The sequence below is a fragment of the Neolamprologus multifasciatus genome, chromosome 8 (genome assembly GCF_963576455.1).
Source record: "Neolamprologus multifasciatus chromosome 8, fNeoMul1.2, whole genome shotgun sequence".
Lineage (NCBI taxonomy): Eukaryota > Metazoa > Chordata > Actinopteri > Cichliformes > Cichlidae > Neolamprologus > Neolamprologus multifasciatus.
Genome location: NC_140446.1, coordinates 29,377,833 through 29,401,601, shown reverse-complemented (window position 1 = coordinate 29,401,601; position 23,769 = coordinate 29,377,833). Strand labels below are relative to the sequence as shown.

Genomic DNA, 23,769 nt, shown 5'->3' with positions numbered 1-23,769 from the left:
GCATAACACAGGTGTGGACCCATCTATATGTGTCTGAATACAGCAATATTTTACAATAATGTCTGAATATAATAATGATTTTCTTTTTAAAAGCACTTATTTAGGTCTGTGAATGAGCTGTAAGTTTTATATTTAGCACAAGAGTTAGGAGAAAAGGAGATAGCAATAGTGTTCTTCAATATTTAGGGGGCACTGCTTGTCAAATCAAATGCACAGCAATAATTATTTAATTATTATTATTTAATTAATTATTGTAAAATATTTATATTGTGAAGAAATATTTATCTTATTTATGATGTAGCGTTGAGAGTTTTTTAAAAAGCCCTCACCTAACTCCTGTGTTTGTCTCAGCATCTCTGATACATAATGTATCATCATCGTCTTCATCCATCACATCCCCCACACAGAGCGCTCCTCTGCAGCCGTAGCTGGACTGACCCACTCCAGCAGCAGAGAAGTCAAAAAAATCATGCGGATGTCTCTGATGTGAACATGACCTATTTTGATGCCCTACAGAGATCTGCAGACATGGCTTTCTTCCTGCTACCCTGTTCTACTATCTACACCTGCCTGGACAGCCTGGTATGTGTACAGCAGCTCTTTCTGGGTGTGATGCGTCTTATAAACATACATTTTTAGCTAATTCTAACAAATCTGCTGCACAAATGTCCAGTCTTTCTGTTGCCAGCTTGGAAAATAAAGCAGTCCTGGTATCATCAGAGCTGGGGTTAATTGTCTCTAGGGTGAAAGCCACAGCTTTAGCAGACTCTGGGATAGCTGATATGGCGTTAACAGGCTCAGAGAGAGTTAATCCAGGCTCAGAAGAAGCAGAAGAAACACAGTCCTTTGTTTTGTCAGAAGTATTAAAAATACCAACCTGGGAGAGACCAGTTACGACAAAGGTAGGTAAGCTACGCGTATTAGCTCTCATCGACACACCCTGAACAACACCAGAAGAAAAAGTCTCAAAGTTCAAACCAGTAATATTGTCCTTTTTACTCACCACAGTCGGCCGCTCTGATATCCCGAGGTCCGACTGTGGCGAGGGGCGTTGACGGCGTGAGCGCCATTTCCCTTTTGAAGGCTGGGCAGAAAAGCCTCCGTCGGGCCAGGCAGTGAAGCATTAGTTGCTGGGTGGGTGGTAGCAGCTGGGGGGTGAAGGCGAAGCTCGTTCAGAATGACATTCTGTGCGGGTGAAGCTGAAAAGCCCCGGGAGACCGGAAACCAATCGCTGTAGCCGGTTAGCCACAGCTTGGCGAAATTCTTTCTCCTGATGTGCTTTCTCCACATCCCCCACACAGAGCGCTCCTCTACAGCCGTAGCTGTCCACAGAGTACACAATATCCTCACGGAGCTCCTCGGGCGGGTCGAATGCTGCTTGGTCCATGGATGGCTGGTTCATACTGTCAAGGCCAGCGGGGCAAGCCGTTTGTAAATTATTAAAGGACCCAAAATGCAAGCACTGTTTCTGACGAGAGTGAGCTTTATTGAAGAGGATGACAAACAACAAAAAAAAGGGTGAGGGTGGCGAGAACAGAACTGACAAACCTAAACTGGGAAAACTAACAAAACTAACCCGTAACCAGAACAGGGATGCCGCAGATCAGAGAACAAAACACCATATAACGCAGACGAACCAGCAACTAACAGAGGCAGACACAAGGCTTAAATACACAGAAGGATAACGAGGGAATGAGACACAGGAGGGCACAGCTGGGAGTAATTAGACATGACGGGACAGGGGAAACGAAAACTGAACACACTGACATCAGACACGGACCTTCAAAGTAAAACAGGAAAACACACACAAGCCAAGACACAGACTCAGAGACGCGGGCTTAACACAGAGACTCGACTACACTAGAAGGGATATACAGGCAGGGATGACACAAAACAGAGGGACCAAAGAATAAAGACTGGGAAACCAAAACACAAACAGTCATAATTCATAATAAAATCAAAAGTAAAAGTACAAAACCAAAAACACTGGGTCACCGACCCAGGACCGTGACAAAACCTATTATCCCGATTGGATCACATCCTGTTACTCCTGTTTGCCCAGTGATCCATCGACCACCTGGAGGGCCTGTAGAAGACTGTACTGAGTTGTGGGTGTGGGTGCTGCAGGGACCCGTCAAAAGTCTACCACATCCAGATGATGGAGAGGCATGCTTACACTCGTCTTTCATTACACAGACACCAGAGCTCTACAAAAAAGCTAAACAACTCCTGGACAAAATGAGACAACTACTGGCTACTGGAGGATTTGAGATACAGCAGTGGGCCAGTAATGTGCCGGAGGTGGTGTCCCACCTGCCTAGTACCACTGGGTCTGACAGTTGTGAGCTCTGGCTGACTTTTAACCAAGCTGATCCACAAGAGTTGATGCTTGGGTTACGTTGGCATTGCCCTACTAATACCTTGGGGTAGAAGCATCGCCCAGTCTCCTGCATGGCACCAACTCTCCGCAATGTGTACAAGGTGCTTGCTATCCAATATGACTCTCTAGGGTTTATTATTTCCTATACCACGAGAGGGAAGATTCTTGTACAGTCTATGTGGCAAAAGGAGATAGGTTTGGGATGAACCTGTCACCGGTGTCCTTCTTCTCACCTTGTTAGAATGGGAGAAGGGGCTACCTTACCTGCAGAACATTACCTTACCAAGATGCTATATCCCTCTGTGATGCCTCAGAGAAAGCATATGTATCTGTAGCTTATCTGAGGACCACAGATTGCCACAGAAATGTCAGCACTTCATTTCTGATGGTGAGATCCCGAGTCGCTCCTTGGAAGAGATTGCCCATGCCCCATCTGGAGCTCAGTGGTGCTCTCACTGGAGCGCAGCTTGCTAAGACTCCCCAAACCAAGCTTACTCTACCACTGCAGAACACCATCTTGTGGACGGACTCTACTATGGTGCTGACTTGGTTACAGTTTCAGACTTGCAACAAGGTCTTTGTTGGGACTCAAATTGCTGAAATCCTGGAGCTCACCAGTTTTCACCAATGAAGGTATGTCACGTCAGTGGAAAACCTGGCTTATGACATCTCAAGGGAGAAAGAAGCCAAAGTACAGAGGTAGGCTCTCAAAAGATGGCGCCGGTGTGTATGGCTGGCCGTCTTCCTCCTCCCTGCTTTAGACTCCTTTTTCTCAACTTTTGCATAGTACTACTCATTCTTTTAACATTATGTTCATCTGGGGTTTTTTTCTGCTCTTGCTCTTGACAAAGGCAGTCGCACTTTTCTCCTCTCCTTCTCTCCCTTAGCTTCCCTGCTTAGCCTCTTATGTCCTTGTCTAGTCTTGTGTTTTTTTGTATTACTTTTCCCTGGAACACTCTCACAGTCTGTTCTCTAAAACCTAAAAGAGGAATTATGGATTTGATCAACTGGTCCCTAAATGCAATTGACACCCCTTTCTCAAGCTTGGGTGAGCCTGAGTGCTGAAGATATCTACCTATTTGGAACCATGATAACAGGGCTCTGGCTGATCGGAGCTGGCTTGGCCCTGACTTATCGAAGAATTAAGAAAGCGGAACCGGCTGTTCAAACCCCCACAAGGCTGCCCGCTGGGATTGAAACGATGGGAAGAGGCGTGAGTTTCTCAAAATGGGCTCATTGAGTCAGCACGGATAAGATCTTGGAAAGGCTTACGCGCAAATTGGATGACATCTTGCGGAGGCACACTGTCGTGAGTTCTCAGAATCGGCTCTTTGAGCACAAGAATGACAACATCACAGAGCGTAAGTTTGATAACATCATGGCGAAGCTCGCGGCTTTCCAACGGAAGATTGAGAGACCAGTGTTGGACTGTTAGAACTGTTTTGAAATTCATATGAGCTGTTCGCACTAAAGTAAAAAGCACCATCACTTCATGCGGATACCCTTTCGGCGCCAGTTGCGGTTGCAAGGCTGGAGCCGAACAAAAACACCCTGATAACGACTGTGTTTAGTCTGTTCCTTCCCATTCTATGCAAGGCCACCTGGGTTGGCTAAAAGACTGTTTACTTAGCCTGGCAGGGCGAAGGACACTGTCTCAGCTGAACTCTGGACACGCACACACATACATATACACTGATATGCACACACTCATCCCCCCTCCCTTTCCATACGCCTTCGATGCTTGTTCCCTCGTGGGAACACGGCGGGTCTGAGCCTGCGCTGGAATGGTAGCGCTGGGCAGGATGGCTGCTGTGTTTGCTTCGAATTACTCCTCACCCCCCACCCGACCCTGTGGCTTGTGTCATGTAATTAATATCCTTAGTATCCTTATTTTCTTATTATATTGTTTTATGTACTTTAATAATGAAGGCTTGTAGAGCAAGGCCACTTTTGACTCACAAACTAAGTGCTCAGCCAGACTGAAAAACAGGAAGTTTTAGTGCACAGGCATATTAATAGATAAGACACAAAAAAGAGGAACTTTGCCATATAAGCAATGTTTGAAACTGTGTGACGTGTAAAGTACCAAAATAAAACCTATATGAGGCACATGATTCTAATGTCAGAGATCCGGCAACTGGCGTTTGGGCTGTGCAGGGGTCTCTCTCTTCCGGAAGATGATTGAATAAAAAGAAATATAAAATGTTTTGACCACTATGAGTCGGGTTTTCTCTGTTCTATCATGGGGACAAAAGAATCGGGGTTTAATACTTGTCACGTGCTCCATAATGTTCTGTTGTGGACATTTGTGTGCTTTTTTGTGCAGAGTTTTTTTGTTTCCTGTTCTCATGCTGTCCTCCCAGGAGCCCAGCATGAGTAGAGGTCTCTTTTTTTCCTCTTGTACTTTCCCATTGTAGTGTATATTTCAGTGTTTTTTTTTCCCTCTGTAACGCTACCGATCTCCGACCTGTATCCACATGTGATGTCTGTGTGGTGTGTGTAAGGTCGGGGGAGGGGGGGTCCTATTTCACTGCAGGGCAACTTGCACATGGCAAATAAAGCCTTGATTGATTGATTGATTGATTGATTGGTGGCAACGCACTAATTATCTATGACCGGCAAATGCTTTTGGACCTTTGTTTTTCTCAATCTCGGACCCACGATGGACCTTGGGAGGCGCCAGAGTGATGCGCTCGGTCTCCTCCACCAGCGTATCCTGCCTGCCTTTACCCACCCTACGCAAGAAACGCTAAAAGAAGCGGGGTAAACGGAGTGGCATTTGTGTCCGCCTTAAGGCTTATTTTCGAGCTCAGGCTATGGCTGATCCATATGCTACCACGGACCTTCTACCTACCTCTTCCTGCTCCCGGCACCGGCTTTCTGTTCGATCACTCAGCCGTTGGTGGATTTGCTTCGCCGGGCAGCAAGACTACCCCGCCCTCCCATTGGCATGCCTACCCGTTCGGACCTGGATATCGTCTTCCAGAGGTGGTGTGTGCCACAACAATCTAAGTCATCTGCGCTGCGCTATGAGCAGAGACGCAACTATGACGGCTCTGCTGAATGTAAAGTCACTCGTGAACAAGACTTTTATTTTAAATGACTTCTTCCTCTCTTCGGGGCTTGACATCTTGTTCCTGACAGAGACATGGATTCGCCCTGATGATTCCTTCTCCTTCTCGGAGCTTCTTCCCCCTGACTGTTCCTTCTTTAGCTCACCAAGGCTTACGGGTAGAGGTGGTAAGTAAGTAAAGTAAGTAAAACTTTATTTATATAGCACCTTTCAAGATAAAAATCACAAAGTGCTTCACAGAAGCTAAAACCTAAAAATAAAAATCAACCAAAAGCAAGTTTAAAAAGATGAGTTTTTAGCTGTTTTTTAAAAGCGACCACTGAGTCCACAGATCTCAGGCTCAAAGGGAGAGACTTTCACAGTCTGGGGACCACAGTTCCAAAAGCTTTGTCGCCTTTTGTTTTCAGCCTCGTGTGTTGGACAACCAGCAAGCCCTGATCACATGACCTCAGGGACCTGCTGGGAATGTATGGATGTAAAAGTTCACTTATATATGTTGGTGCTTGTCCATGCAGAGCCCTGAAAGTCAAGGTCAAAACCTTAAACTGGATTCTGAATTTAACGGAGAGCCAGTGCAGCTGAATCAGCAGGAGTGTGACATGGGAAAATTTGGAGGACTTGGTCAGAAGCTTTGCAGCGGCGTTCTGAATGACTTGCAGACGCTCCAAAGAGGCTTTACATAAACAAGTAAACAAAGAATTACAATAATCCAGACGAGATGAAACAAATGCATGAATAACAATTTCTAATTCGGAGCGCGATACAATGGGACTCAGCTTAGCAATGTTTCTCAAGTGATAAAAACAGGAGCGAACCAGAGATTTTACATGGGCATCCAAAGTCAGAGCTGAGTCAATACTAACACCAAGTGGTGGCTTAGCCTCAGTTTTTAAAAATATACATAAAGCTCGGCAGCTGCCTTCTCCTACCTATGGTAGCTTTGAAGTTCAATTGGTGGAACTGGTCAATTCTTCTAAAACCTTGTGTGCCCTGGTTTATCGACCGCCGAAGTATAATAAATTTTTTATTCATGATTTTACTGATCTGTTAGGATCTATTTTTGTTGAATATGACTGTGTTTTTATTACTGGTGATTTTAACATTCATATTTGCTTTAAGGATGACCTCTTAGCCACAGACTTTCTTACCTTAATTGACTCTTTTAACCTTGTTCAGTGGGTTAATGGGCCAACCCACTTCAAAGGCCATACCCTCGATTTGGTTTTCTCATATGGCTTGGATATTTGTATTAACCATATTGATAATGTTGGGTTCTCTGATCACTTCCCAGTTATCTTTGATATTGATCTGTGATTGAACTGTATCCTGAGAATCCCCAACGCCCTATGCGTATTATTAATTATGAATCTGTGACTAATTTTTCTTTGGCTTTCCTCAACTCTGCCTCTTCTACCAACTTTACTGATAAAATTCTATCTCTCAAATCCTCGCTCCCCCTAGTGGTGAGCCCTGCTCTCACTGGAGAAATTGCTTCAACTTTTCATCAGTTTGAGCCAGTGTCACTCTGTACACTTAAGCAAATTGTCAAGCAACTGAAAATTAGTAGTTCTGCATATGAACCTCTTCCGCCTCGCATTGTGAAGGATGACTTTGATGTAATTGGGCCCAGTATTCTGTTTTTAATGAACTTATCATTGTCTTCTGGCTATGTTCCCTCTGTTTTTAAACATGCTATAGTGCAGTGGTTCCCAAACTTTTTTTGCTGGGCCCCCCTTGTTTTACAAGAAAAATGTTCGCGCCCCCCCCCCCCCCCCCCCCTTCTCACGCATGCGCGCGCATATGCATAAACACATCCTCCAGCCACACACACCCATATTTTGCTCCATTGCGGTTTATTTCACACCTCAAACATTTAGTAAACAATTAAGCAAATACAAGAAATCTGCAATAAATTACAGGTAGCAATAAAATAAACTACTAACTCTGCCAAAGGGCAGATATGCTTCACCATATTTTCTAGTCTTTGGCTTAGAATGAAGTTGGTTTGGAAACATATTCAGCGATTCTTCATCTCCTGCTTTGCGTTTCTGTGGGCGCCCTGTGCTAGCAGTGTCCAAGCGTTTTGTTTTTTTCCCCCCTTTTCATTCTTATTTTATTAATGAGGTTAGAATGCACTGTGGGCATTCGGGGTGAAGACCTTAACTGGTTCAAATCATACCTCTTGAACAGGTCTTTCTCCGTTACCTTGGGTACTTATTCTTCCTCAACTGCATCCTTATGCTGTGGTGTGCCCCAAGGCTCTGTGCTTGGCCCAATGTTATTCTCATTATATATGCTCCCCCTAGGCTTAATCTTTGAAAAATATAACTTTTCTTATCACCTCTATGCCGATGATATACAAATATATTTTCAATTAGATGATGACGAAATTGCTCCTTCGTTGCACTGCTTCTTCGAGTGCATGAGAGAAGTCAGAGAATGGCTTTCAGACAATTCCCTTATCCTGAATGAAAACAAAACGGAGATTGTGGTGTTTGGCAACCATATCCCCAGGGGCCTATTAGCTGATACCTTTGGTTCCTTTGCCACTTTTTTCTCTGACTCAGTTAGTGACCTAGGGGTTCTGCTGGATAGCTCTTTCAAATTTAACAAACAAGTGTCTTCAGTAATCAAATCTAGTTTTTACCAACTGCACCTTATTGCTAATTGTCTCTCATAAAGATCTTGTGAAGCTCATTCATGCTTTTGTCACTTCTAGATTGGATTACTGTAATTCTCTCTACTTTGGTCTTCACTCTGCTCTCCTTCACAGACTTCTGCTTGTCCAGAATGCTGCGGCTCGCCTTCTGACTGGCACTAGAAAGCATGCCTCTATCACCCCTGTTCTTATTGATTTGCATTGGTTACCCATAAAATATCGCATTGAATTTAAAATAATGTTGCTCACCTTTAAAATTATAAATAATTTAGCCCCTCGTTATCTTGTTGATCTTCTTAGTCTATATGTCCCTGGGCAAGCCCTCAGGTCTTCAGCCCAATTACTCCTGGCTCAGCCTTGATCTCGACTTAAATCTGGGGGTGGCCGTGCTTTTGCCCTGGTTGCACCTAATCTGTGGAACAACCTTCCTATCGCTATCCATGCGTCAGACTCCATTTTATCTTTTAAATCCCGTTTAAAAACTCACTTATTCAACATAGCTTTTACATTTAGTTAGTGCCCCTATTTTATATTTGGTTCAATTTCTTATTTATGTACTTTATCTTTTAGCTATATCTGTTCTTAGTAACTTTGTTCTTATATTCCCTTCTATTGCCGTATAATTAGTGCCCTTAACCTGATGACATATGTGGTACTTTGTTAATAGTCTTTTATTTAATGTCTTAATTTTCCTGTTTTTATTGTAAAGCACTTTGGTGTACCGCTGGTCTTTTAAACGTGCTATACAAATAAAGTTGTATTGTATTGTATTCTAAGGAACTCTGTAGTCCTTCATCAGCCAGTCATTGGGCGCAGGGCACCCACTTTTTGCAACACATTTTGGAGCACTGGCCCTCCCAACCTACTGGCAGTGTTACAGATGTTATGTTAGGCTTGTCACAGTGGCGAAGTCTTCTATTCCAGACCCTGGCAACTTAACATCTTGGGAAGAGGGCGACCAGAGGAGGGTAGGTATGGTGGGTTTGGTAGCAGTGTCGGGGAGGCTAGCAGGGCAAGGCATCCCAGACATCTAGTAATGCCTTTCCTGTTTAAATTGCTGGCTGTCTGAGTGGTGTCCCAGAAACGATGTGGGCTTCATAGATAATTGGCAAACCTTCTGGAGGAAACCTGGTCTTGTTAGGAGAGATGGCATCCATCCCACTTTGGATGGAGCAGCTCTCATTTCTAGAAATATGGACAAATTTATTAAACCCCTCAAAACATGACTATCCAGAGTTGGGACCAGGAAGCAGAGTTGCAGTCTTACACGCCTCTCTGCAGCTTCTCTCCTCCTGCTACCCCCCCAAAAACCCATCTCCATAGAGACTGTGTCTGCTTCCAAAAAGACAAAAAACAAACTAAAAACCAGCAACAAACAACTTAAACAATCACAAAGAAAGAACAATACAGTATCCACATCTGAACCAAAGAGTAAAACGATGAAATGTGGATTATTAAATATTAGGTCTCTCTCCTCCAAGTCTCTGTTAGTACATGACTTAATAATTGATCAACAAATTGATTTACTCTGCCTTACAGAAACCTGGTTGCAGCAGGATGATTATGTTAGTTTAAATGAATCAACACCCCCGAGTCATTCTAACTACCAGAAATCTCGAAGCACAGGTCGAGGGGGCGGTGTGGCAGCAATTTTTCACACCAGTCTATTAATTAATGAAAGACCAAGACAGACTTTTAATTCATTTGAAAGCCTGATGCTTAACATTGTCCACCCCAGCTGTGAAACTCAGAAACCAGTCTTACTTGTTATCATCTATCGTCCACCTGGGCCTTACACAGAGTTTCTGTCTGATTTCTCAGACTTTATATCTAATTTAGTTCTGAGCTCAGATAAAATAATTATTGTGGGTGATTTTAACATCCATGTAGATGCTAAAAATGACAGCCTCAACATGGCATTTAATCTGTTGTTAGACTCAATTGGTTTCTCTCAAAATGTAAAAGAACCCACCCACCACTTTAATCACACTCTAGATCTTGTTTTAACATATGGCATAGAAACTGAACATTTAACAATGTTTCCTGAAAACCCTCTCCTGTCTGATCATTTCTTGATAACATTTACATTTACAATAATTGATTACGCAGCAGTGGAGAGTGGACTTTATCAAAGTAGATGTCTTTCTGAAAGCGCTGTAACTAAGTTTAAGAATATAATCCAGCCACTGTTATCATCGTCAATGCCCTGTACCAACACAGAGCAGAGCAGCTATCTGAACGCTACCCCAACAGAGGTCGATTATCTTGTTAATAATTTCACCTCCTCACTACGTACGACTCTGGATACTGTAGCTCCAGTGGAAACTAAGGTCTCTAATCAGAAGTACCTGACCCCGTGGTATAATTCTCAAACACGTACCCTAAAGCAGATGACTCGTAATCTGGAGAGGAAATGGCGTGTCACAAATTTAGAGGATCATCATTTAGCCTGGAGAAATAGTTTGTTGCTTTATAAGAAAGCCCTCCGCAAAGCCAGAACAGCTTACTACTCGTCACTGATTGAAGAAAATAAGAACAACCCCAGGTTTCTCTTCAGCACTGTAGCCAGGCTGACAAAAAGTCAGAGCTCTTTTGAGCCAACCATCCCTTTAACGTTAACTAGTGATGACTTCATGAACTTCTTCACAAATAAAATTTTTATCATTAGAGAAAAAATTACCAATAATCATCCCACAGATGTAATATTATCTACAGCTACTCTTAGTTCCATTGATGTTAAGTTAGACTCTTTTTTTCCAATCGATCTTTCTGAGTTAACTTCAATAATTACTTCCTCCAAACCATCAACGTGTCTTTTAGACCCCATTCCTACAAAACTGCTCAAAGAAGTCCTGCCATTGGTTAATTCTTCAATCTTATATATGATCAACCTATCTCTAATAATCGGCTATGTACCACAGGCCTTCAAGGTGGCTGCAGTTAAACCTTTACTCAAAAAGCCATCTCTAGACCCAGCAGTCTTAGCTAATTATAGGCCAATCTCCAACCTTCCTTTCATATCAAAAATCCTTGAAAGAGTAGTTGTCAAACAGCTAACAGATCATCTGCAGAGGAATGGTTTATTTGAAGAGTTTCAGTCAGGTTTCAGAGTTCATCACAGCACAGAAACAGCTTTATTGAAGGTTACAAATGATCTTCTTATGGCCTCTGACAGTGGACTCATCTCTGTGCTTGTCCTTCTTGACCTTAGTGCAGCATTCGATACTGTTGACCATAATATCCTATTAGAGCGATTAGAACATGCTGTAGGTATTACAGGTATTGCACTGCAGTGGTTTGTATCATATCTATCTAATAGACTCCAATTTGTGCATGTAAATGGAGAGTCCTCTTCACACACTGAGGTTAATTATGGAGTTCCACAGGGTTCGGTGCTAGGACCAATTCTGTTTACATTATACATGCTTCCCCTAGGTAGCATCATTAGAAGACATAGCATACATTTTCACTGCTATGCAGATGACACCCAGCTCTATCTGTCCATGAAGCCAGATAACACACACCAATTAGTTAAACTGCAGGAATGTCTTAAAGACATAAAGACTTGGATGGCCACTAACTTTCTGCTTCTTAACTCAGATAAAACTGAGGTCATTGTACTCGGCGCTGAAAAGCTTAGAAATATGGTATCTAACCAGATTCTTACTCTGGATGGCATTACCTTGGCCTCCAGTAACACTGTGAGGAACCTTGGAGTCATTTTTGACCAGGATATGTCCTTCAACGCACATATTAAACAAATATGTAAGACTGCGTTCTTCCATTTGCGCAACATCTCTAAAATTAGAAATATCCTGTCTCAGAGTGACGCTGAAAAACTAGTTCATGCATTTATTACTTCCAGGCTAGACTACTGCAATTCATTATTATCAGGATGTCCAAAAAACTCACTGAAAAGCCTTCAGTTAATCCAAAATGCTGCAGCAAGAGTACTGACAGGGACTAGAAAGAGAGAGCATATTTCTCCTGTTTTGGCTTCCCTTCATTGGCTTCCTGTTAAATCCAGAATTGAATTCAAAATCCTGCTCCTCACATACAAGGTCTTAAATAATCAGGCCCCATCTTATCTTAATGACCTTGTAGTACCATATCACCCTATTAGAGCACTTCGCTCTCGCTCTGCAGGCCTACTTGTTGTTCCTAGAGTATTTAAAAGTAGAATGGGAGGCAGAGCCTTCAGTTTTCAGGCCCCTCTTCTGTGGAACCACCTTCCAGTTTGGATTCAGGAGACAGACACTATCTCTACTTTTAAGATTAGGCTTAAAACCTTCCTTTTTGCTAAAGCATATAGTTAGGGCTGGACCAGGTGACCCTGAATCCTCCCTTAGTTATGCTGCAATAGATGTAGGCTGCCGGGGGATTCCCATGATGCATTGAGTTTTTCCTTTCCAGTCACCTTTCTCACTCACTATGTATTAACTGACCTCTCTGTATTGAATCGTATCTGTTATTAATCTCTGTCTCTCTTCCACAGCATGTCTTTATCCTGTCTTCCTTCTCTCACCCCAACCGGTCGCAGCAGATGGCCCCGCCCCTCCCTGAGCCTGGTTCTGCCGGAGGTTTCTTCCTGTTAAAAGGGAGTTTTTCCTTTCCACTGTCGCCAAAGTGCTTGCTCATAGGGGGTCATATGATTGTTGGGCTTTTCTCTGTATCTATGAAGCGCCTTGAGGCGACATTTGTTGTGATTTGGCGCTATATAAATAAAATTGAATTGAATTGAATTGAATTGTTTTTAGCAGCTGGCTGGAACCAGAGAAGTAGGAGAGACTTGAGCCAAAGACACTGTTAGTGACACTGAACTCTTTGGTTGGTTCAGAGTAAACCAGAACTGATCCTGTGCTAAACTTGTTCTTAACTTAACTTCACTTATTGAGCTTTTATTTTTATTTTTTGGAGGCAGCTTTGATGCATCCAAAGAGCCAAAGCAACTAATGAAACAGTATTACATTATCAGCTGTATAATTTAATACAAATCAATGTAATAAATCTACTGATTTTCACATTCTTCCAACTCAGGAGTATAATGCAAACTAAAACTACATAATGATTACACAAGCTATAATAAGAAGTATAATGTGGCCTACAGCACTATCATGATTCAATCGTTTTGATTAAAGGTATAATGTAACATATGACAGTATAATAATCTCACAGCATCTTTACACAGCCTGCATCTGGGGTCTTGCCTGGTGTGATAGACCCCAGCCTCTATGGATCTTGTGCTCAAAGCTTGTTCCTGTGCTGCCATGATTAGAGCCTCTGTGCTGTTTTTCAGTCTAGCTATGTCCAACCACTGGTAGGATTTCTGGATATCAGCCACCTCCTCTATCTGCCGGTGGTACATACCATGCAGGAGCCTGTCCTTCCATGATGAGTCCTCCTCTTCTTTGGTATCTGCTGCCTGAGGTATTTATTGAGCACGCAGTTGGTTGGGGCCATCTTCCTGATGTATTCGTGGATGTTTGTTGCCTCATCCTGGACTGTGGTGCTGACACTCACTAGTCCCTGGCCTCCTTCCATCTACTTAGCGTACAGCCTCAGGGTGCTGGAATTGGAGTAAAACCCTCCATGCATGGTAAGGAGCTTCCTCGTCCTGATGCCAGTGACTTCTATCTCCTCCTTTGGCCAGTTAATTAACCCAACAGAGTACCTGATCACGGGCATGGCGTAGATGTTGATAGCCCAGATCTTGTTCTTACCGTTCAGCTGACTCCTCAGGACTTGCCTGACCCTCGGCAGGTACTTCGTGGTTGCAGCTTTCCTAGCGGCCTCTTCATGGTTCCCATTTGCCTGTGGGATCCCCAGGTACTTGTAACTGTCTTCTATGTCTGCAATGTTGCCTTCTGGTAGTTTGATCCCTTCAGTTCTGACTACTTTCCCCTCTTTGTCATCATCCGACTACACTTCTCCAGTCCAAACAACATCCCGATGTCATTGCTGTATATCCTGGTGGTGTGGATCAGTGAATCGATGTCTCGTTTACTCTTGGCATACAGCTTGATGACATCCATGATCAGGAGGTGGCTGACAACTGCTCCATTTTGTAGTCGGTATCCGTAGCCAGTCTTGTCAATGATCTTGTTGAGGGTGTATAAAAGGCCCAAAGTTCATAGGATAATTCAATTGATGTTCATAAGTTTATATAAGTTTATCTGCTGTTCATTTAATATTCAATCTTCTGTCAGTTTGGGCCAGCCCACCGTCTGGTGACATCATCCGGTTAGTAAGGTGGGCAGTTTAATGTCGGATGAGCAGTGTTGGTCCGGTAGGGGTGTACTGGAGTTAGCTGTCCAATTGGTGTCTGGAATGTGGGGTCTCCCTGCTGCTGCGGAGTCAAGGCGGTCTGCTTCTCTCCACCCCAGGGAAAAGGGTAACACTACATGGGTCTGGGTGCAGTTTCCCCCTCCAGGGGCAAGGGTACCTAAACCTGGGGTATAGAGTACGCCTGGGGAATGTGATTGTGTGCACAGTGTCTATTTATGTCTGTCTCCACATTGGGTGAGTGTTGAGTATTTGCATATGAGAGCATGAGGGTGTGAATGGATGTTTGTATCTGTGTGTGCTTGTTTGTCTGTGTCTATATGTCAGGTCGGGTATCAGACGCCACCTCTCTGGGGACAACTCAGGTCCTCTAAGGTATGGAGGCCTATCTGCCCCCACCACTCCCCCTGCCGGTGGCAGACGCCCTCAGACATCGGTGCATTGGTGGTTCTTGGTGTCCGGGGATGGGCGTTCAGATATGCACCGGCTCACTCCTGGTGGCTGCTTGTCGGGGTCTGGAGCCTGGGGCTCGCTGGGGCTCGCAGGGGCCCCTTCGGGGGGTGGGGTGTCCTCGTCCTCTGGCCCTGGGGCTTGGTCCACTCTGGCAACACTCGGTGGGGACAACACTCGGTGTATAAATGCTCAATCAACAATCATTTTAATCCGTACAATTCTCATTATTCCATACAACACTTTTGCGCACAAACCATCTGGATGGGGAGATATGCATGAAGAGGGTCACAGCAAATCTCAAAATGGTGGAGCATTACTCAGACTCTTATAGCCTCTGGCGGCCCCCACCTAGTCATAAAAGCCTAAACATCCACATACTTTCTAACTCTCAGTGAGCCTAAGTTATGACCTTGGCTTCCTGTGCAGTATGTTCTGTTCTTTCTAATCAGACAAATAAGGCCATGATTCTCTGAACACAATATTTCTTATAACGAAGCAGTATCATGCATCATAAAACAATATCATTCATTCACAATAAATCAGCAGTCTAATGTAATACAAATCAGTTTAATAAATGTAATAGTTATCACCTTCTAAGTCAGGAGAATAATGCAAACTAAAACTACATAATAATTTCACAATCTTTAATTAGGGGTATAACGTGGCATAACACAATATAATAATCTCACAGAAAAATTAGAACATGTTTAACTGAATTACATATTACCTGGTGGAGAATCACCTGTATGCATCTGTATGTCTGTAGCATATATCAACAGTATTCTATGTTTAATACATTTTATTTGGGACAGCGCATGTTAATGAACATACATGTAAAAAAATAAATTACATGAATGCAAACATACCAGATTATAGCCAAAGGCTAATTTCCATTAGGAATGGACATAATAATTCATAAAATTTCATAATTCATACATAATAAGAACTCCATCACCAAACTCACAAATACAAACCATTCTATTCCCATGTAAAACAACAAAACTATACAACTTATACATGATCACACATTTGATTTGTCCATAACCAATTTTTAACCTGTGTCTTAAACAAGTTGAATGTAGAGCATTCTCTAATAGATTGAGGAAGACTGTTCCACCGATGGCCACCCTGGACAGAGATGACGTTCTGCCCAGATACTGTCCGTCTGTGGGGTATAAACAACTCTCCTGGGGTTGTGGCCCGAGTGGTCCTGTCTAAGCTTTCTTTACGCCTAATGAACTCCTTTAGTGGTGGTGGAGCAAGGGAGTGTAAGACTTTATATATTAAGCACATTCTTTAAAATATCACTAAATTATTGAAGTTCAATAATTTATGTTTTTTAAACACATGACAGTGGTGATAGGAAGTTGATTTTTTGTCAAGAAATTTTAAACTTCTTTTATAAATATTTTCAATAATTTTAAGTGTTGTTGGACAAGCAAGTGACCAGGACGTCAAACAACAATCTATATGAGAGATAATCATTGAGTAAAAATAAGTTTTTGCAACATTCATATTTTAGTTACTACGTATATGATTAAAATTTAAATTATTAAATTTAAGTACCTGGGACACTTTATGTGACTCTTAAAGGATAGTGTTGGGTCTAGAATGACCCCAAGATATTTAAATTCTGGAGCTAATTCAAGCTCTACTCCATCCAGAAATATGTTTGATTGCTTCAAATTTAAGGGACATTTTGAGAAGTACATGCAAACAGTTTTTGAGGTGTTCAACATTAGGCATGAGTCCTCCAGCCAGCTATGCATTAATGCTAAAGCAGCAGTAAGATCTTTTGCCACCTGCTGGACACTTTTGGCTTGCGTATATATAACTGCATCATCCGCATACATTTGAGCAAATATATTTGGACAAACTTCAGGTAAGTTATTGATGAAAAGAGAAAACAAAGGCCCAAGAACGGATCCTTGAGGGACCCCTGTATCGCAGTCTAAATATGGAGATTTAACCCCGTCCAACACTTCACACTGTTTCCTGTGTGAGAGATATGAGGCAGACCACTGAAGAGCCTGACTGGGGATAGTAAACTGAGTCAATCTGGACAACAATATCTGATGGTTTACAGCAGGGGTCCCCAATCCCAGTCCACGAGGGCCGGTGTCCCTCCAGGTTTTAGATCTCACCCTGGGTCAACACACCTGGATCACATGATTAGTTCATTACCAGGCCTCTGGAGAACTTCAAGACATGTTGAGAAGGTAATTTCTCCATTTAAATCAGCTGTGATGGATCAAGGACACATCTAAAACCTGCAGGGACACCGGCCCTCGTGGACTGGGATTGGGGACCCCTGGTTTACAGAGTCGAAAGCCTTCTTCAGATCTAAAAATACAGCTCCAACACAAGGACTCTTGTCCAGCAAGCTCTTCAAGTTCTCCACTAACACACAGGGAACTATCTGTGGAGTGATGGGCCCGAAAGCCAAACTACAATGGATGTAATGAGGGTTGGGTGTTTTCTAGGTGAGCAGTGAGGAGTTTAACCACCCACTTCTCAGCTATTTTAGATATAACCGGGAGTATGCTTATGGGGTGATAATTACCCATGTCAGTCTTCACACCTGCTTTGAAAATATGAGTGATGGTGAACAAATTTTGACCAGCATCATTCACATTATCAGAGCATACGGTCAAAACTCTGGCTGATCGCCTTAGCAGATGAGATAAAGAAAGTGTTTAAGTTACTGGCAATAGATAGAGGCTCTCTAACAATGGAGTTATTTACATAAAGCGTAAATGTCATTTCTGGAGAAAGAGTGATTTTAACAGAAATGTGTTCTATTTCAACATCTTTTGGTGAACTAAGTAAAGAGCAATCCAGATATTTTTTTATATACACAAGTATTCCTCCTCCTCTTGTTCCAATTCTATCCCTTCTGAATACTGTGTACTCTGGAAAGACAACCGCAGACTCTGGAGAAGAACTTCTGAGCCAAGATTCAGAAATACCCAAAATAGAAATATTGGAATTGCTTAGAATATGTTCCAGTTGCTCATGCTTTGGTATCATACTGCAAATGTTAATATATGTTAATAAACCTTTGGTATATTTTTAATGTCCCAAATTACTTTAGCCTGATTAAAAGTCTTGCAGACCTTTGTTCCTCTGTAACTTTTAATAGCAGGATTTCTTGCCCTTTTACTGACAATGCCATGAGCATTTAATGATGGAAAAACCTTTACCGGAGACTGTGGTTGAGGCACAGCAACTAAAGTGGAGACCCAAGAAGCCAAAGTGGAAGCCCAGGCAGTTAAGGTGGAGGCCCAAGCAGCTGAGGCAGAGGCCCAAGCAGCTGAGACGAAGGCCCAAGCAGCTGAGACGAAGGCCCAAGCAGCTGAGGTGGAAACCCAAATGGCAGAAGCGGAGGCCTGGACAACAGGGGCGTATACACTACCAGTTGCAATTGCAGTCTTACTAACTGAGACGGTGGTTGGAACAGTTAGTTGAGATGGAAAACAATGCAGAGATAGCTGTGCTCATAGGTTAACTAGGCTAATTAGTTGTAGCCAGTCCAAATCACTGATGTTTGAATTAGGTCCAGGATTTAGCTCTATATCACCAGCCAAAAGTAGCATCAAAGCAAGTTTCAGAATCTCCAGGGACAATTGTGATGTATTTAATTGTTCATGTTTACCTGGGGGTGGTCTGGCATGACCAAAATCCAAGAATCTTGTGAACAAAAGATGTTGACTCCATTTGGCTGGGAAAATGATATTATTGTCCAATTTTCTTGGACATGTCGAACTCCATAGAAGATAAAAATGTATAAAAACAAAAAGACAAGTTGATGTCAAGATCCAGGGGTTTTCAGATGGTTTTTTAGGTGATTTTTTTCAAAAGCTTAGGGCCTACCAAGCTGTGTGTCTGCACCCTAGCAGCCATCTTTGGAAAGATGTAAGCTCATGAATTAAAATACATATTACTTTGCATCTTTTTCTGCCTCACAACACCAATGAATCCTGAACATGATTTGGTTTCTATCACTTTCACATCTGGTCTGTCACATGATTGTCTCCTCAAAACACTTCCGGTGTGTTTGATAGGATCATGGCCAAGCTTGAAACCTGGACCCCCTGTAGCTGGTTACCAAGATTACGTGAAGTACCCTCAGAAGGTCTGCCAGATGATGTTAATGCAGCACTACGGATGATACCTACAGCCACGATTACCGACACTAACAAGCTGATCTATATCTACAATACGGCAGCAGTGATCAGTGAGATGCTTGGCTACAAGTTGAACAGCCACAAGGGGCAGCTAAGATACTTCGCTAGGACACTCAAGCTCCCAGGCCTCTGGTAGAGGACCCGAGCTTGAAGGATAGATTGCCCGCAGGGGACGTGCGTGGATTTTTAAAAAATATGTATATTTGTATATATATATATTTATATATAAAGAAAAATGTGGTATTACTTTGCATTAAGATTCACTTTATTTAGAACAGAGCTAAAGTGTTTTTTAAGGTCCTTTGCTGCCCTCCAGTGACTTATAGAAAATACTGGGAGACTGATGTTGTCAAGCATTTTTGCTGAAGTCAAATTCAATATAACCATAAAAAAAAAACCAAAACAACAAAAGCTAATATGTTTTTTATACTCTATTATAAATACAATATAGGTTTATGAGATTTACTAATCATTGCATTCTGTTGTCATTTATGTTTTACACAGTATCCAAGCTTTGTTGGAACTGGGGTTGTAATTTAAAGACCAGGACCAAATGCTCAGAAAAACCATAATATGAATACTGAAAATCTGTGTGATCTATGCTATTAAATTTATTAGTAATATAATAAGCAAGTCAACCTATAAAGCCACAACTGACACTTCAGTGGCTATATGCCACGATTGCTTTCTGTTTATATGGGCATTTTTTTCATTGAGTTAACACTTGTTCTGCTACCTGATGTGTTTTGAGTATGTCAAACCAGAAGGACTAAATCATGGCCGGCTGGACAGATTGTGTCTTTTGGTTGGCTTAGAAATGCCTCATGCTGCAAAAATACATTTAAAATCCAAAACATTATTTTAAAAATAAATATGCACTTAAAGGTGCAAGTCATGTCAGAAGTATGGGGACAATTTCACAGCACACAACTGGGGGGAACCATTGATCCAGCATGATTTAAATTCATATAAAAGCAATAAAATACAATCTGCAGTGTCTGTGCAGAATGTAATAATTTCTGTTAATTGAGGAAAATTTTGTTAATCAAACACAGTAAATCACAGGGAACATTGCCATCATCTTAACAGCTGAGGGACTGCAGTAGCTGGTTACAGTTAGATGCTGTTTTAGACTTCTTGTCTTGATGCATGCGCAATCATCCAGGTATGGAAATCCCAAAAAGTTAATTCTGTTCATCTGCACGTAGCGTTTTAGTGGGAGAAAGCTTTCCTGACTCATCCAAGTGACTTCTTCAGTCTCAGCTGACCACAGGTTTCCCCAACCTTTAGACAGTACATTTACATAATGACTGAAGTCAAGTCAAGTTATCTTTATTTAAAAGACATCAAGTGTCGGCCAAAGTGCTCAACAGAGGGATAATATAATAAAAATAATTAAAATAGATAAGAGGAAAACATTATAGAAAACACTGTAAGACATCCATATGTTTGTAAAAAATATGTGTACATGCAAATATGAACATAAATATACAAAAACTTACACATTCACACACAAGGACACATACCTGAACATAAAATACATGTATACTGAAACTAACCACTGATTAACAATGGGCTGTGAGGTCAGTTTCTTGATCAACAACCACTGATTAAAGCCCACCTTTACAACCAATTGTCTGTATGATCAACTCAGTCACCTATAACATCTCAAAATGTCGGGCTTCGATCCTCAGTCTGTTAGTAGGCAGGTCTAAACACCACATCCAGAACACCTTGGATTTTGTTGAGAAGGTGAGAAATGTTATTATGGAGATGAAACAATGGTCTTGTATGAAATTACATCTCTCTTCACTTGTTTTCCAGTCACTGAAGTAGTGGAGGAAGTTCGTAAGAGTTTCTTGAGTCATGCTCAAACATCCAGGTAACTAAATTCCAAAACGTTGATTCTGTTCATCTGGACGTAGTGTTTTCAGTGGGAGAAACGTTTCGTCCAGATGAACAGAATCAACTTTTTGGGATAGTTTGTAAGCGATTACAGAATTACCCAGACCTCAGCAACAGGACCACTCTCAGTACTGACCAAGTGTTTTTTCTCTCGTGAACTGTTGTCATTCCGCATATTTCACATACAAGGGTCAGTACTACAGGCAGAAATATGGGTGTACAATAGTTTCCCCAGTTTCACCCATTGTGGCCAACTTGTACATGGAAGAAGTGGAAAAGTTTGCTCTGTTATCCTGAAACACCACCAAGTCATTATTTCAGGTCTGTGGATGACATACCTGGATGGAAATCAAATCTCAGGACGTACATTCAATAATCACATTAACGCGGCAGACCAATACATCAACTTCACCAAGAAGGATATGTAAAATGACAGGTTAGTCTGCGACTGTCAGATGTCCATCAGTAATGTGAGACATTTAAAAATGATGTGTACTGTAAACACATACGGAGGAGTATTTAAGGTTTGACTGTCATCACAAACTGGGTGTCATCAGGACACTACAACACAGAGCAAACACCATCCCCACAGACACTGTGGCCAGGGAAGCAGAATAATATAATATATATAATAAGATCATATCAAAAAGGCCCAGAGTAAATGTGGTTATCCAAGCTGGATATTTGTCGAAGCTGGGAAGGCACCAAAAGAATGCTCTTGGTGATCCAGGAAAGAAGGAAAACTTCTGTACAGCCTTTAGTGTACCCTTGTGTGTCAGGAGTATTGTAACAACTGAGACACATTTTCTCTCAACGCCACATCTCTGTGGTTTTCAAACCCCAAAACATGCTGCACCAAAAATGAGTCCCAAGGATCAGGTCCCCCAGCACAAAGTGCCAGGAGGATTCAATTCTTACTGTGGTACTTCACAAAGGTAACTTGTTTGCAGGCCAAACCTAGTCCAGAGAAGGTCATTTTCAAGACTAGAGATCAGCAGGAATTAAATTTGTGCCTACTGACCACTGCAATCAAGATCACTATGCCCTCAGTGCCCATACAGTTAGAGGGTCTACATGGCCTGTTTTTTTGTGTGTATGTTTACTTACTTTATGTGTTTTTGGTCTTATACACACACAGGTTTCCAACATTTTTGCATTTTAAGAAACTACACTTGCACGCTCCCACATTTCTGCAAAGTTTACCCTTGTCTTATATTGTCATTTGTCAGTAGGCTGCAAAACAGTGGTGGGGCACCCTGCGGCTCCTTGTCAAAAACGTCAAAAATATTCTCTGCTCAGGGAATTGAAGGGGAATGATAAAACAGGAAATGCTAACACTGTGGTACACTCAAACCCAGGCCTGGTCACCTGTTTGCCTGTCGGTGACCTAAAGCAGCATAGTCAATTCTGATAGTTGAGAAGGAGACTGACCATCAGTCAGCTCGCTGCAAAACATTCCCATCAGTAGCCAGCAAGCTGCAATATATGGATATCAAGAAATGTTGAAATTAAATGGTCCAGAAATGAGCCACCCCACATCCTAGATGCTATCTAGAATGCGGATACGCCCCTCCTCCTTTCTTCACTTCCCCTTAGTGCTGCCCAATTCTTGGCCTCTAGTCTCCTTTTTCATGGAGGGTACTGCTCCTTGTGGCTGTTCATCTTGTAGCCAAGCATCTCAGTGATCACTGCTGCCATGGTGTAAATCAGCTCCGGGGTTTTGGTGACGAGCAGTATCAACTCAATTTATTTTGAGTTGTTGCCCATCTTAAGGGCGATCATACCAAAGCCAGTTACTGCGGTCACAAACATGACCTTTGTTCAAAATCTCGTCAGAACAGTGCATGAGACCAGGGGATTTACTAGGAAGCATTCCCTGAAAACCCTTAGATATACAAACAAAATGCATGGTATTTGATAGGTGCGGGCAGTATGACAGATGTTCTGATAGTTAAACATAATTCACATGCTAGAGAGAGTTTATTAAAAGTTCAATTCAATTCAATTCAATTCAATTTTATTTATATAGCGCCAAATCACAACAAAAGTCGCCTCAAGGCGCTTCATAGATACAGAGAAAAACCCAACAATCATATGACCCCCTATGAGCAAGCACTTTGGCGACAGTGGGAAGGAAAAACTCCCTTTTAACAGGAAGAAACCTCCGGCAGAACCAGGCTCAGGGAGGGGCGGGGCCATCTGCTGCGACCGGTTGGGGTGAGAGAAGGAAGACAGGATAAAAGACATGCTGTGGAAGAGAGACAGAGGTTAATAACAGATATGATTCAATGCAGAGAGGTCTGTTAATACATAGTGAGCGAGAAAGGTGACTGGAAAGGAAAAAACTCAATGCATCATGGGAATCCCCCGGCAGCCTACGTCTATTGCAGCATAACTAAGGGAGGATTCAGGGTCACCTGGTCCAGCCCTAACTATATGCTTTAGCAAAAAGGAAAGTTTTAAGCCTAATCTTAAAAGTAGAGATAGTGTCTGTCTCCTGAATCCAAACTGGAAGCTGGTTCCACAGAAGAGGGGCCTGAAAACTGAAGGCTCTCCCTCCCATTCTACTTTTAAATACTCTAGGAACAACAAGTAGGCCTGCAGTGTGAGAGCGAAGTGCTCTAACTAGGGTGATATGGTACTACAAGGTCATTAAGATAAGATGGGGCCTGATTATTTAAGACCTTGTATGTGAGGAGCAGGATTTTGAATTCAATTCTGGATTTAACAGGAAGCCAATGAAGGGAAGCCAAAACAGGAGAAATATGCTCTCTCTTTCTAGTCCCTGTCAGTACTCTTGCTGCAGCATTTTGGATTAACTGAAGGCTTT

At 42.3% G+C, this 23,769-nt stretch overlaps 1 protein-coding gene across 1 annotated transcript in view; it reads left to right on the top strand.

The window, feature by feature from the left end:
• Positions 1-16,601, top strand: part of adgra1a (adhesion G protein-coupled receptor A1a) — a 46,284-nt gene extending 29,683 nt beyond the window's left edge. Inside the window, exon 8 of the transcript XR_014875886.1 lies at positions 11,184-16,601. The gene's annotated coding sequence lies outside the window, so the exon portion shown is untranslated. The remainder of the gene's footprint in view (positions 1-11,183) is intronic.
• The last annotated feature ends 7,168 nt before the right edge of the window (positions 16,602-23,769 follow it).